The following is a 14,947-nucleotide window of genomic DNA, read 5'->3' on the forward strand; positions in this document are numbered from 1 at the left end:
AAAGACGGATATTTTGAGATTTAGTTAGCTGCGTTCTATAAATTTTCTTATGGTATAAACGGAAAAGTTGTATGTAAACGTTAACTTTTTCTTGTTTTTTCCATTTAAACCAATTATGTTTTGGTTAACAATATTTACATTAGAGCATATTTGCAAACTTTATTTTTTTTGTCGAGTTTTTAACGTGAAAGAGAGAAAGATAACTAATTTTGTCCCTTTCATATAAATCATAGATATCAGTAATGATCTCAATTTCGATAAAAGTAAATATACACAGCATGACATTACAAGATTAATGGTGATATAAAATCAATATTCGATGCTTATGAGTATAATTATTATAGTAATTAGTTTAAGTGTTATGGTTTTAGAATGCAACCCAAATATAAATAACGAGGTTGGTTTTTTATCTGATTTGAAGGTAATTTTTGGATAGCGGAAGTGGTTATTATAGTTCGATGAATATTTTTGTAGATTTATTTTTGAGTAGGAAGTGACATTGGTGTTAACGAAGTATTTAAAATAAAACATTAACAAGTTCAGAGTATTCACGTTAAAGTTAAACGCTTATGAACCTATTTATAGTCCAGGTTTCCTCGAAATGTATAAAAGATAGGAGTGTCTAGGATTTACTTAGAAAGTACATACAAACTTTGAAAAGTTGCATACGTACTTGCCTGATCTGGAATCAAACACAAACCCCCATACTTGAGAGTTTGCTGCTTTACTCACTAGGCCACCACGACTAAACGTCTTAACACTTTACAAACTAATTCGGCAGATGTCGCCACTAATTACTGAAAAGCGCGCCATTTTGACAGCCTACCTTAATCAAGATGGCGGACTAAGTTCGTTATTCGAAAACTGTCGTTGACTTTAAAAGCTGTTAAGTGCTAAGGGTTTTGTAAAATTGACGGTAATCTACGTAAAAGGTTTTCAAAATTTATAGGATTATTCGTTTCTTGTCGCATTAGTGGGCACGCATAATTAATTAATGGTGTTTATTTTGGACTTAAAAAAAAAACAAGTTGGTTATAAGTCAAAAAAAAAATCGAGATGCTATACTTTTAGGGTATGGGGATTACGGGGTACCGCTGCAGTTTAAACCGATTAAGGAAACTTTAATCTTGGCGGACAGATACACATACTTAGTAGTCAAACTTATAACACTCATCATTTTTGCGTCGGAGGTTAAAAATGGTTTTTCATGATGTATGTATACAATACATGTGGTTGTATGTATTATGTAGTAGTTACTTACCTATTTCAGCTTAATCTTCGACAAAAATCTCGACCTAATATAAAAGGTCAAAAGTCACGAAACTTAATAAAAATATATTCCTTCCTCTCAAATATAAATTGCAATTTCCCGTTGATTTGAAAACTCGTAAAACATACAACATCAATCAAGCAACGTAAATAGACACGCTTGCCAAAGTTTTTGTTTACTTTATTATTGCTTTCTAAGAATATAATTTAATACTGGTTTCCGCCCGCGATTTCACCTTCATCCCTAGGGATATATGTATGTATACTTCCCACACATGGATAAAACTAGCCTACTAATTTTTTTTGTTGAAAAAGTTATATCGGGTGTGTCGTACCTAATCACATTAAATCCTATCACATATACTTTATGATACACTATGGCGAATTGTAAAAAATAACCTAATCCATTCAGTGGTTTGGCCACAGGAGTCATTTTTCGTTTTCATAATTTATAAAAGCATGTGTAAAGCAGAGATTAAGTTAGGAGTATCGAATGTTTTGACCAGTTGACAGCTGTCGGTTTCCAAGGGAGAATTTCCGTTGTTTGTAATGAATTACTGACTCTTAACATATACACGCACACTCACAAACTTTCACTGTTATAATATTATCAAACAATCAGTAAAACAGAAATCTGTGTTATTACGTTTTCCTACCAAAACACCAAACATTTTTTTTCACAAAACTTCAAATAACTACTTTTCCTCTTTGCCACAAATGGTTATAAGTTCAGAATCCTAAATTTTTGTGCGCCACGACCCGAAAGGATCTGACGAAATGGTCTCCACATTGAAAATTGTAAAAGTTGGCAATAAAGGTTACTTTATGACCTTCGGAGGGAGCTGGCTGATAAAATTACGTTTTTGACTGCCACTGTGGCTGGTCTTAATGATATTTTACTTCGTATTTATAAAATAACTGGCTTCCGCGAGCGGTTCACCCACGTCCTTTAGGTAGCTATTCCGCGCACCTATGTAAATATAGCTTTCTAATCTCTAACCTCTAACGTTTTTTTCAATGTCTTTAACGAACAGAAAGGTTTTTTCAAATCGGTCTAGTAGTTCCCGATACCTATGTCTTAACGAGCAAATAAACAAATTAGTACAGATGAGTAGGAAAATAAAATTTTTAGGTACCAATTCCTATTACAATACAATTCCTACGCCTCGATCTAATGCAAGAAATAATAAGAGTCTATTGAACTAACAGATCTTTTGTCAGCGCAAATTAGTTGTATTATATGACCTAAATAAGAATTTCCTAATTTCTGTCCTATTCAAAACATCAAAGACTAGCTATTCCCGCGGTTGCACTATATCCCGAAGGAAATATTTTCCGAATCCGGATAAAAAGTGGGTAATGTTCTTGAAAGTATCTGTCTACCAAATTTTATTAAGGTCGGCTCAGTAGTTTTGGAGTAAAAACGCGACAGACAGAGGTGTATATATGTACATACTTTCGCATTTATAAAATAGTAAAGTTTATGAAAAAGTTCCATCATTACTACACAAACAAATACACAAGGAAAACATTTATTTCCGCGAACAGATACTTATAGACTAAGACTGTATATTTTTTTACTGCACATAAAATAAAATAAAATACATCTCTCTCAATAACTCACTTAGAATATTTTACAAAACGATAAATCCAGGACTTAAATGTATGAAGAGGTAAAAATCGACGGTCTCCTTTGATGGTTAAGGCGCTTACAGGATTATCTCAGGCGAATGACTTCAAAATGCAGGCATTTTCTCTTTTTCATATCTATCTACCTTGTACTGTTTTACTTGTGTGCAACGGTTTTTTTTAACGTAGCTGCCATTTTAGATTATAATAAATCTTATTTTAGGATAAGCATATACAGGCTTACTACAAAAACGCAAACATCTGTTGAACACTTGTCTAAAAAATGACAGATTATGACGTTGAAATAAGGTCCGTTTTGCAGCCACATTTTTTAAGGCTAGTGTTAAACAGATGTTTAAGTTTTTATAGTAAGGCTGCTAAAGTTAAGCATTTTTTTTTATGGGATTTCTGAATGTATGTCATACCGATATGCTTCACCCACTTTCATAGATATCTACACTTACATGATGAGTTATCTCTAACACTAATGTTACTAAAAGACAATTATTTGCACTAAGAATTAAGAAGTCTTTAACTTCATAAAATACAATAACAATAATAATTGAATAGTCTCATTCCCTCCCCTCAATTCGCAGTAATTATTAATATTTTTCATGCCGACATTTTTGTACAACAAAATCGTTTGTAATAAGTACCTCCATCTCCAATTATATCCCAAAAAACTGGGAAATCATTTTACAAGAGCGAAAGCTATTAAGGACTAAATTATTTAATATAAAGATTATGCTCTTTACAAAATTCACAAGCATTTCTTCTGATCCTTATTCTTAAGAGCTGAAAGACGAATTTTCATAAAATTGTAATCCAAAATAAGTTTGTAAACGTCTCTTAATTGTCTCTTATAATTAAGTAGAAGTCCCGAAGTAGGTGAACTTAAGGTCCCAGATGCGTAAAATTGTCTAATTATAAAAAGTATTAAAGACAATTTTGGAGTTTATCCAATATTTGACTTTAAGGTCCTTTTGGGCTCCAATGTTATTAAGAATCTGCCACGTTATTAAGCTCGGTAACTGCATTTAAAAGAGGAAATGGTCCTATGGGTCGTTCTCGAGATCTTGATAGAGAAATCTTGGATTTAATCGCATTTGAATACAGTTGTATTTAGGTCAAAACGTGTAGGAACTTCTTGAGTGAAGTTTGAATAGAATCATCCCGATAAAAGCATTAGGTACTTTGGTATAAAATCTCTGATTAGTACGCCAACATTGAATTTGTTTCTTTCTATTTCATAAGCTTTTAAGAATCTGCCGAAATTAGCGGTACACTAATATAATAAATGGGATATTTTTTTTGTTTGCTTGTTTGAACCCTAAAGGCTCCGAAACTACTGAACCTATTTAAACATTCTTTCAGTAGCGGCGTAAGGGGGGGGCGGAGGGGGCGGTCCGCCCCGGGTACCACGTCTAGGGGGGTGCCATCTCGGTCGGCACATATCTGCATGATCCGGATGGCACGGGCAAAAGGGACCATCCACGGAGGGTTTTTGTAATCTGCAAAGCCTAGGTTCACAGAGTGCAAGCCCGGCCCGAGACATCGCCACGGGACTGAGAGGGGTGACACAGTCCGAGTGTCACCCCTCTCTTTTCCACTCACATACTTGGCGCACCCGACTCGCGCCAAAATCACAATAAATTGACTCATTACTTTTTTGACCCAAAACTCAAAATTTTCAAAACTCAAAGACTTCTCCGCTTTACGGTACTTTCTTTAAACTGCTTTGGGTCCCGAAACTCAAAAAATTTCGCGCTCGCTACGCTCGCGGCTTTTCCAAAATTTGCATGTTTTCTTATAACTGGTTTGGGTATTTTTGTAACTCAAAACTCGAAAAATTCCGCGCTCGCTACGCTCGCGGCTTTTCCACTTTACAGTTCTTTTTTTTTACTTCTTTGGTTACTTTTATGTCCCATAAGACAAAAAATTCCGCGCTCGCTACGCTCGCGGCTTTTCCAAAATTTGCGATGTTTTCTTTTAACTACTTTGGATATTTCTGTATCCCATAACTCAAAAAATTTCGCGCTCGCTACGCTCGCGGCTTTTCCTACATTTGCAATGCTTTCTTTTAACTGCCTAGGGTACTTTTGTACCCCTAAACTCAAAGTTTCATATCGCTGCGCTCGCGGCTTTTGCGCTGTACGCTGGTTTCTCTGAATTTGTTTGGGTATTTTTGTGTCCCAAAAACTCGAAAAATATTGCACACGGCACTGATGGCAGGAATATGTAGTATGCATTTAAAATTAATCCATACAAAAAATTTTGGGGTGCTCTATAGGTAGCCGCCCCGGGTGCCATCCGATGCTACGCCGCCACTGCATTCTTTCACTGTCGGAAAGCTACACTCTTCCCGAGTAACATAGGCCATATTTTATCCCGGTACGGGCAGTAGCTCCCACGGGACGTGGGTGAAACCGCGGGAAAACGGCTAGTTTGTCGTTAAAATTCACGCCATGATTGTGTTCTGTAACTCAATGTTATATTCTCCTTAAAACTAATCGATATACCCAAAGACTATGCTGGGTAAGTCACACTTCAAACGAGGTCCTACTAAAAAAAAGTTTGATTTCATTTCGAAAACTCCATAGAAAAATAGCTGGGGTGTCAATTGAGGGGTGCAAGGGGTGAGAGGGGGTGGGTACTCGTTATTTTCACTTTTCCCCGTTTATTGCCACAATAAATAACATTAGGTTTATGATGCGTGTATAAAATACCCCGGTGTGGGGCGTGCGAACCTGAATTTTTAATTTTCTGCCCTCCTTACTTGTTTTTGTGGAACTAAAAATTGGTTGTTTTTGCCCGCTGTGTAAAGGGTGCAGGTTTTACATTAAAAAAAGGGTTTATACATTAGTTTGTTTTCAAATATCCTGCAATGTATGTGTCTTGATGTTAAAAAATCAGACAATTTGTAAAATGTTCAACCGCCGATTGTAGAATACATTCAGCAATAGATCAGTACATACAGCACAATTTGGTTATTATTTATGTGTTAAGATCTCGAAAATCTACACATTCACTAAATAATAAGAACAAAAGTAATCCTTGGACACCGTGGATTTAATCCAGAAGTTTTTACTCAAACAAATTTTCATCATGAGACCTTATTGGACATTTCACCAACACTTTATCCAAAGATTTATTTAGCAACCCTGAAATAAGTTTATTTCAGTTTCCTACTAATTGTACGACAACAGAACTAAGATTTTTCCAGCAAAGTGAATTTAATTATTAACAGCGAAAGCGTCGTAAGGTGGGACGCACACGTAACTGGCTCTTATGTACGTAAGTGGCTGTTGTACGGCCGTACGATGTTACGAAGGGGCCATAAGAGTAGGCATGACGTATACTGAGAGAATATGGTTGAGGGACAGAAATGCTTTATTTAAATGTGGTGAAAAACTGGTATTTGCTGCTTGAAAATTTTCTATTGATTTTGTGGACATATCGCACACACGGGACACTAAATCTGTTGTCTTAGTAGGTACTTATTTATTTAGGCTATGTAGTTGTGAGTTAGGTAATTAGCAATTAACCACAAATTGTGCTACGTACATTACTGAAAGTTTGCTCACATTAGTAATTTTCAGTTATTCTGTATCCAAGAATGCAAGCAATTTACATCAGTGTATATTATTTCCAAAATTATAACCAACCCAAACACATTTAACCCTAACCTACACCCAAAATCTAGTAACATTTAACCAAGAAAATTTCTAAAATTGTCAGCTAAAAAGTTAAATACTTTAACTCTTAGTGTGCTGTCTCCCTAGAAGATAATATTCTTAAGGCGGTAACATTTGCAGGGCCCCGCGGACTGACGCTTAAAACGTTTAAGGCGAAACTGTCGTTGGAATTGTTAATTATTTTCGCGGGGCCCACTGTTACTGGGGCCCACAGTTAATCCCTGTTCGGATCGCCGTAATGATACTAACGTCACTTGATAAGGAATAATCTTGGATTGTTTTTGGAAATTTTGGTCGTGAAAGATGTGGATCATTTTAATTGCTTTTCTTTTGGCGTTTGATTTGTTATGAAGGTATCTACTACTCAATCTTTGCTAATATTATAAAGAGATTTTTTGCAAAAGCTCCGAAACTACTTATCTATTTTGAATAAAATATTTAACTGTACGGAAGCTACGAGTATCATTGGGCTTCTTATGCAATATTTTATTTTAGAGAACTAGTTTTCACGGGACGTGGTTGAAACTGCGGGAAACATAATTCTATTGGTAACATTATTATTTCACAATTTTCGTTGTTTTTCTGCATCTGCATCATATATTATGTGTAACCGTGACAATATTATTTATATAAATTGACCAATTGTCCAATCAAATGCGGTTTACCACAAATTAATATTGTTTTTAATTCAGTGTTATTTTAATTAAGCATCCCTATTTTCACCAAAAAATTTATTCCATATATTGAGGCCTGTTTCCCTCACCACTTTTCTTTTATATATGTCAGAAAACAACCATGGTTAAACGAAAAACAGGGTAAGATATATCTTCGCACCCTTTTCAACCTAAAACATTATGCTGCTGACCCGTTTCGCAATATACAGTTGTTATAAATTGGTTAATTAGTGGTAATTACATGTTTACAGTTGATTGCAATAATTATTTGGACATTTTTTGAGGTTGTGATTGGTTAACAGTAATTTATTGAGTGTTTTGTGGTTCTGGTAATATAAATTATTGGTTTGTTTAAAAATATTTGGAACAACACATTTTATGTGACAGTTAACATATCACATTGTATGAATTATTTTCGGTCCCTATTTTTGAGCAGGCATTTATTTATGTACTAGCTGTTTTCTCGCGGTTTCATCTGTGGCCTGTGATAACTACTTTCCGTAACCGGATGGTGACGAAAACTATTCTATGTCCTTCTCTCAGGTCTATGCAATCTAATTTTCAGCTTTATGGTTCAGCCATTCTTGATTCATAAGTAGTGTAACTAACACGACTTACTGTTTATTATATTTAATTGTATACATACTTATATAAATTACAACTTGATAGATTGAACTTACAAGTCAACTTAATCGAGTTAATACGTCCACATTTTTTTAAGAAAAAGTCCTTCACAAACAAACATCCCCTCTCTGTCTAACATTCCCCATCCCTTTCTAATTCTCATTACAATATCACAACTTCACCTATAAGATCATAATTTTCTTGTGAAAAAAAATTACCAAGTTTTAACCCTCCCCCTGCCGGCGGGGGAGTTAAAACAAGTTCCCTTTGCCAGATGGCGTTCGGCTATTCAAATTTTCTTGTTTTATTAAAAAAAAGTTCGCACTTGACCCCGAAACCGTTTTAAGTCTCGCTTCAAGCACCTTCTTAGTAATGTACCGAAGTAATTGTATTTTAATGACTGCGATTTTAGGAGAAATTGCTGTTTTAAGATCTTTTAAAATTTGTGTCAATCTGTGCTGATAGCCATTTTGTTTTATTTTTATTGGCGGTTAAAAGATAAATGGTAATTCTCGGATAATAGCCAATGCCGTTTCGGTCTCGGTTTGGAATATCGAATCAAAAAGTTTTCAATCACGTCATATCTTTTAAAGCGTCAGTTTACGTGAACGATTTTTAAATGAGACTTGATCTTTAATGATATCGTGTACCTTTTGAGATAATGAAGTGGATAATGTTCTTTAAAAATTGTAGATAACACACAATTTTATTTAGTAATTATATTCTATAACTACACAGGACAATCAAAAGACTTTACTCTATTCGTAGGCATTAATTTTTGACCTATCTACTCTACAAGGAGTCATAGTTTGTCACAAAATATCCTAGTTGCACACAAATACATTTTGACACACCGAAAAGTGTAATTATGTACAATGGTGAGCAAAAATATCAAGACTAATCTATACAGCAATTACGTCATAATTCCAAGATAAAATACGGGAAAAACAACCGTCACCAACTCAAGGGGCACCTAAGAATATTAATAATGCATACTTAAAGCGAAAATGCGAAAATGACGGAGTTTCCCATTTCAAAATCCTGACGAATGCCATCCTTAAAGCGCGTATTGTTTTGAATTTTTCAAAAAGGACCAAATAAATTATCATTATGGGGGTCTAAGGAAACAATTGTCCCCGGCATCGCAGCGAGAGGGTTGGGCCGCGTCAAACAAAAATATGGATTCTTTTTGTTCGAGAAAATTAAAAATAAACCGTGATTTGTGTTTAATTTCTACCGTGTTTTGTGGGTATTTTTGTTTCTATTATTTTAGTCTTTTGGCACAAACTTAAATTGTAGTAGTTTACCTGTATTTATTTTTGGGTTTTCATCCGTTAAATAAAGATTAACCCATAAACGGTAGACTAGTTTTCTTTAATCTTTTGTCCGAACCCTACTTAAAAATTACTCCTGGGAACCTAAAATGGTCGGTCTAATCCGGGAATCGAACCCAACACCCACGTGTAAACGTATTTTCATAACGCCAGGTGAAATTGTGAAATACAATGGTCAGAGCTAATTTATTAATTTAATTCACTGTATTAAGTTTAAGCTGGACTTGTACTGTAAGCTATAAATAGGTGTAATATTTTTTTTTTCTTAGAGAATCTAACTAACTATAGCATGTTTTTAAACATTCTGAATAATTAGGATTAATGTGTTTGTATTGCGGAGAAATTACAACTCATCAATAGCAAACGGCTGGGTAAAGGTCAAAAGGCGGTTTAAGAAGGTTCAATTTTAAAGTCAATGTCATCTATTTTTATTTATTTTCATAAGGCATGTGCGTTTTCAGCATCTTGGGCAGTGTGAACCGCCTGTGGCGATGGCGGCAAACAAAAATAAAACCGCTTGGCCGTTCAGCCTGAAGGTGTTTGTGCGAATTTGAAGCCGTTTGCATAGAACCCCATGCGTATTTAAATCACCTCAAACTTAAGCTATGATCCTACTTTACTTTTTGTTGGGTGTGTATTTATTTTTTATGTGTTTTTCGCGTATCTTTCACTGTCGCACAGTCCTTGTGGAAACCGCGTCCGTCTCTATTTCTCGACTCGTTAACGTAAGAAATATGGCGTCATTTAATTTTTTTATTTCATTCATTCATTTTGGCGCGAAAATGAGTAATAAAGAGAGAACATTATGTATTTTGAGTTATAAACTAAACGATGTAGTGGATTAAAGAAGACGAAATTCGTAGTTTTTACGTTTATATCATTATGCGTTTTTAAACAAAAAATTGTACTATGCTAGTGTAATATGCAAATTTTTTGTATTCCATAAAGATATTTTTTGTACCTCTTAGTTATAATGCAACTATTGGCCCAGACAAAACCATGTTTTTATTCAATAAACGTGAATTTGTGGATGTGTACGATGGACGGTGTATGCCGGTTTGTTACTCTTACACCCAAAAACAATTGAACGGATTTTGATGATTATTTTTCCGACCCAAATATCGACCAATAGAATTGCACCATTCGACGTCACGTGGTACAACCTACATGGTATTATACTGAAAATTTTTTGAATATTTTCTCTGGTCGTTGCTACGTCAAACTGACAGGTTGTGGCCGACATTTGGGACGGAAAAATAATCTCCCGAATACCACACGAGCTTCATAATTATCTGGCATTTCTCTCAGGTTCTGCAAACAAATAAAGTCGTCAAGTTTTTCAGGAAATCACTCGCGCTTCGCGCTCGTGATTTTTTAACCTGAAAAACTTGACTCCTTCATTTGTTTGCAACGAACCTATCGGGAAATACCCGATAATTTTGAAGCTCTTGTGGTATTATAAGTGAAAATTTGATATAGATAATAGAGCCTATACATCAGAATAGCAAATGAGCTTCTTTTTCTATGGATACAGAAAAAAATCAGGAAGTAGGCGAAACCGCGGCTAACAGCTATTGAAAACACATACCTATGAATGCAGTTCAAAGCTACGATACTAGCAGATATATCTCAAAGAATAAATATAACTTCAACAATACACTCTCAAACTTCACACAGGAGAACAATTTAGAAAGTATACCTACCCAATTCATATACGTTCTTCTCCATGCACGGAGCTGGCTGAAACTTTCATATTCTTCATACAATAGCTAGAGCTACTAGCGGTGGGGCCCTGTAGTACTGAATAGTCAATGTACATGAAAGTTACCTGAATTTCGCAGCGAGAATAATCAATTAAGTGAATACATCTGCCGACAAAAGTTGCCTATGAGTTAGTAGGTAAACTGTTTGTAGGGGATGTATTTATAGTGCAGACTTTTGGTTTATTGTTTTAGTGAGTCCTGAATGGTAGTATGATGGAATAGCAGCCTTGTTGGCGGTTTTACTTTTGAACTGCTTGGGTTAAAGCTTTCGGGCCGTGGGGTCCAAAAGAGTACCTATAATAAAAGTCTCCCTTTTAATAGGTTTGATCTAGTGAACCGGCTTCACACTTCTAACTAACATAGACCAGTTTTTATCTTGACAAAAGCTGGACACTGCCATCCAATTTAGTAATTCTACCAGCTTCCTGGGTACGCCCCTAGTGGGCAGCGATGAAAAATATTATTTTAAGCTATATTATCCACTTATAATTCACCTGATACTGTTATAATCACCGCAATTAAACCTGAATAAAATATCTTTACATTTACTAAAATAATATTATTACTCATTTTTTTTCCTTATTTAATCGAACCACGTACACATCTTCGTAAATAACAGCATATAAAAATTCATTCTAAAATAACATTTAGAAAAATAAGTCACAATTTTATCTCGACTACAGATACGGGTCCCATCCCCAGCTTCCGCCAGCCCCAGACAGATGGCGGGCAGTGATTGATGAGAGAAGAACTTAATTATAATACTTAGCCAGGTTTATTCTTCAAATTTCTTTCTAACCGACTGCGAGTTGAACAAACTTGAACAATCAGCTTGAATGGTTGGAGTCTCGTTTGCGTTTGATGTTTGTGTTTTAGGATTTTAATAGAATTGAGTATTTTTTCTTTTGATATGAGAAAATACGTTGAATGTAGTGTGCAAGAAAATGTATCACAGTGTCTTATGTGCGGTTACAGTGGGATAGTAAATGTAACAGTACATGATTAATAAAGAGATTTTTTTTAATATTAGGTCGTGGAGAGCCATCTATTTCTTACACATATTCTATTTGTATTGTCTTTTACTCTTTAGTTTCTAATGGTATACAATAAAGAATTAAAATCACATATTCTCTTTGTTGTTCTAATATAGACTATAGACCTTCCAAAGTCCTGAACTGAAAATTATAATATCCTATTTGTTCTAAACTCAGTACCTATAATTCATTTAACATAATGAACTACCAATTTCACAACCATTTACTTGATTACCCCAATTTATATAGCAAGTTAAACACAAACAAAGCAATCGTTATAATATAAAACAATTCAGCAAATAAACAAATAAAGTGAAACAACTTTGTAATCCCTCATATTGAGAACAACAGATCAAATGGATTGGCTCTAGCTGGGTTATAGTTTAGTGATGGGAAATGTACAAAATCTATGTGTCGATAGATTTTTATCGATGTTTTTATAGCGTTCCGTTTTTTGTAGTTCGTAGTTCGTAGTTCGTAGTTGATGTTGTAAGTTTGTTTTTAGTAAAATGTATTTGAACTTTTAATGGATTTGGAACATACATGTGTTTTTGCAGCTTTACAATGAAGAAAAAACACTTCAGTAAAGACCTTTTTAGCAGGTCGGTTCGTTTTGGAACCGCCTGCCTTTGCAGGTTGAGCATTTGTTATTGCAGGATTTATCTGACTTTATCATCTAAGTGATACTAGCGCCCGGCCAGTTCAAAGCTACGATACTAGCAGATATATCTCAAAGAATAAATATAACTTCAACAATACACTCTCAAACTTCACACAGGAGAACAATTTAGAAAGTATACCTACCCAATTCATATACGTTCTTCTCCATGCACGGAGCTGGCTGAAACTTTCATATTCTTCATACAATAGCTAGAGCTACTAGCGGTGGGGCCCTGTAGTACTGAATAGTCAATGTACATGAAAGTTACCTGAATTTCGCAGCGAGAATAATCAATTAAGTGAATACATCTGCCGACAAAAGTTGCCTATGAGTTAGTAGGTAAACTGTTTGTAGGGGATGTATTTATAGTGCAGACTTTTGGTTTATTGTTTTAGTGAGTCCTGAATGGTAGTATGATGGAATAGCAGCCTTGTTGGCGGTTTTACTTTTGAACTGCTTGGGTTAAAGCTTTCGGGCCGTGGGGTCCAAAAGAGTACCTATAATAAAAAGTCTCCCTTTTTAATAGGTTTGATCTAGTGAACCGGCTTCACACTTCTAACTAACATAGACCAGTTTTTATCTTGACAAAAGCTGGACACTGCCATCCAATTTAGTAATTCTACCAGCTTCCTGGGTACGCCCCTAGTGGGCAGCGATGAAAAATATTATTTTAAGCTATATTATCCACTTATAATTCACCTGATACTGTTATAATCACCGCAATTAAACCTGAATAAAATATCTTTACATTTACTAAAATAATATTATTACTCATTTTTTTTCCTTATTTAATCGAACCACGTACACATCTTCGTAAATAACAGCATATAAAAATTCATTCTAAAATAACATTTAGAAAAAATAAGTCACAATTTTATCTCGACTACAGATACGGGTCCCATCCCCAGCTTCCGCCAGCCCCAGACAGATGGCGGGCAGTGATTGATGAGAGAAGAACTTAATTATAATACTTAGCCAGGTTTATTCTTCAAATTTCTTTCTAACCGACTGCGAGTTGAACAAACTTGAACAATCAGCTTGAATGGTTGGAGTCTCGTTTGCGTTTGATGTTTGTGTTTTTAGGGATTTTTAATAGAATTGAGTATTTTTTCTTTTGATATGAGAAAATACGTTGAATGTAGTGTGCAAGAAAATGTATCACAGTGTCTTATGTGCGGTTACAGTGGGATAGTAAATGTAACAGTACATGATTAATAAAGAGATTTTTTTTAATATTAGGTCGTGGAGAGCCATCTATTTCTTACACATATTCTATTTGTATTGTCTTTTACTCTTTAGTTTCTAATGGTATACAATAAAGAATTAAAATCACATATTCTCTTTGTTGTTCTAATATAGACTATAGACCTTCCAAAGTCCTGAACTGAAAATTATAATATCCTATTTGTTCTAAACTCAGTACCTATATAATTCATTTAACATAATGAACTACCAATTTCACAACCATTTACTTGATTACCCCAATTTATATAGCAAGTTAAACACAAACAAAGCAATCGTTATAATATAAAACAATTCAGCAAATAAACAAATAAAGTGAAACAACTTTGTAATCCCTCATATTGAGAACAACAGATCAAATGGATTGGCTCTAGCTGGGTTATAGTTTAGTGATGGGAAATGTACAAAATCTATGTGTCGATAGATTTTTATCGATGTTTTTATAGCGTTCCGTTTTTTGTAGTTCGTAGTTCGTAGTTCGTAGTTGATGTTGTAAGTTTGTTTTTAGTAAAATGTATTTGAACTTTTAATGGATTTGGAACATACATGTGTTTTTGCAGCTTTACAATGAAGAAAAAACACTTCAGTAAAGACCTTTTTAGCAGGTCGGTTCGTTTTGGAACCGCCTGCCTTTGCAGGTTGAGCATTTGTTATTGCAGGATTTATCTGACTTTATCATCTAAGTGATACTAGCGCCCGCTAGCCAATTCTGGTAGTCGATACTTAAAAACAAAATACCACAAAACAATTAAAAAACTAAACAAAACTTCCATCTATCGACGTTCTTTTCCCCTCACTAATGTCATGTGATCGTACTGCGGCTCGAGTACAATTTGTCTTCGTTGACAAATATTTAAATGTTCAACGATACCTATCGATCACCGGCCCTGGAGATACCGAGACATCGACGCAGCCAAAAAAAAATGAAATATATTGCCTAGGGAGCGGGGATTTCGAAAAAAAAGCCATTTCAAACTTTCTGATTTTAGGCCTAGAATAATTTATGTTGTGAGACAAATTGA

The sequence above is a fragment of the Helicoverpa armigera genome, chromosome 23 (genome assembly GCF_030705265.1).
Source record: "Helicoverpa armigera isolate CAAS_96S chromosome 23, ASM3070526v1, whole genome shotgun sequence".
Classification (NCBI taxonomy): Eukaryota; Metazoa; Arthropoda; class Insecta; order Lepidoptera; family Noctuidae; genus Helicoverpa; species Helicoverpa armigera.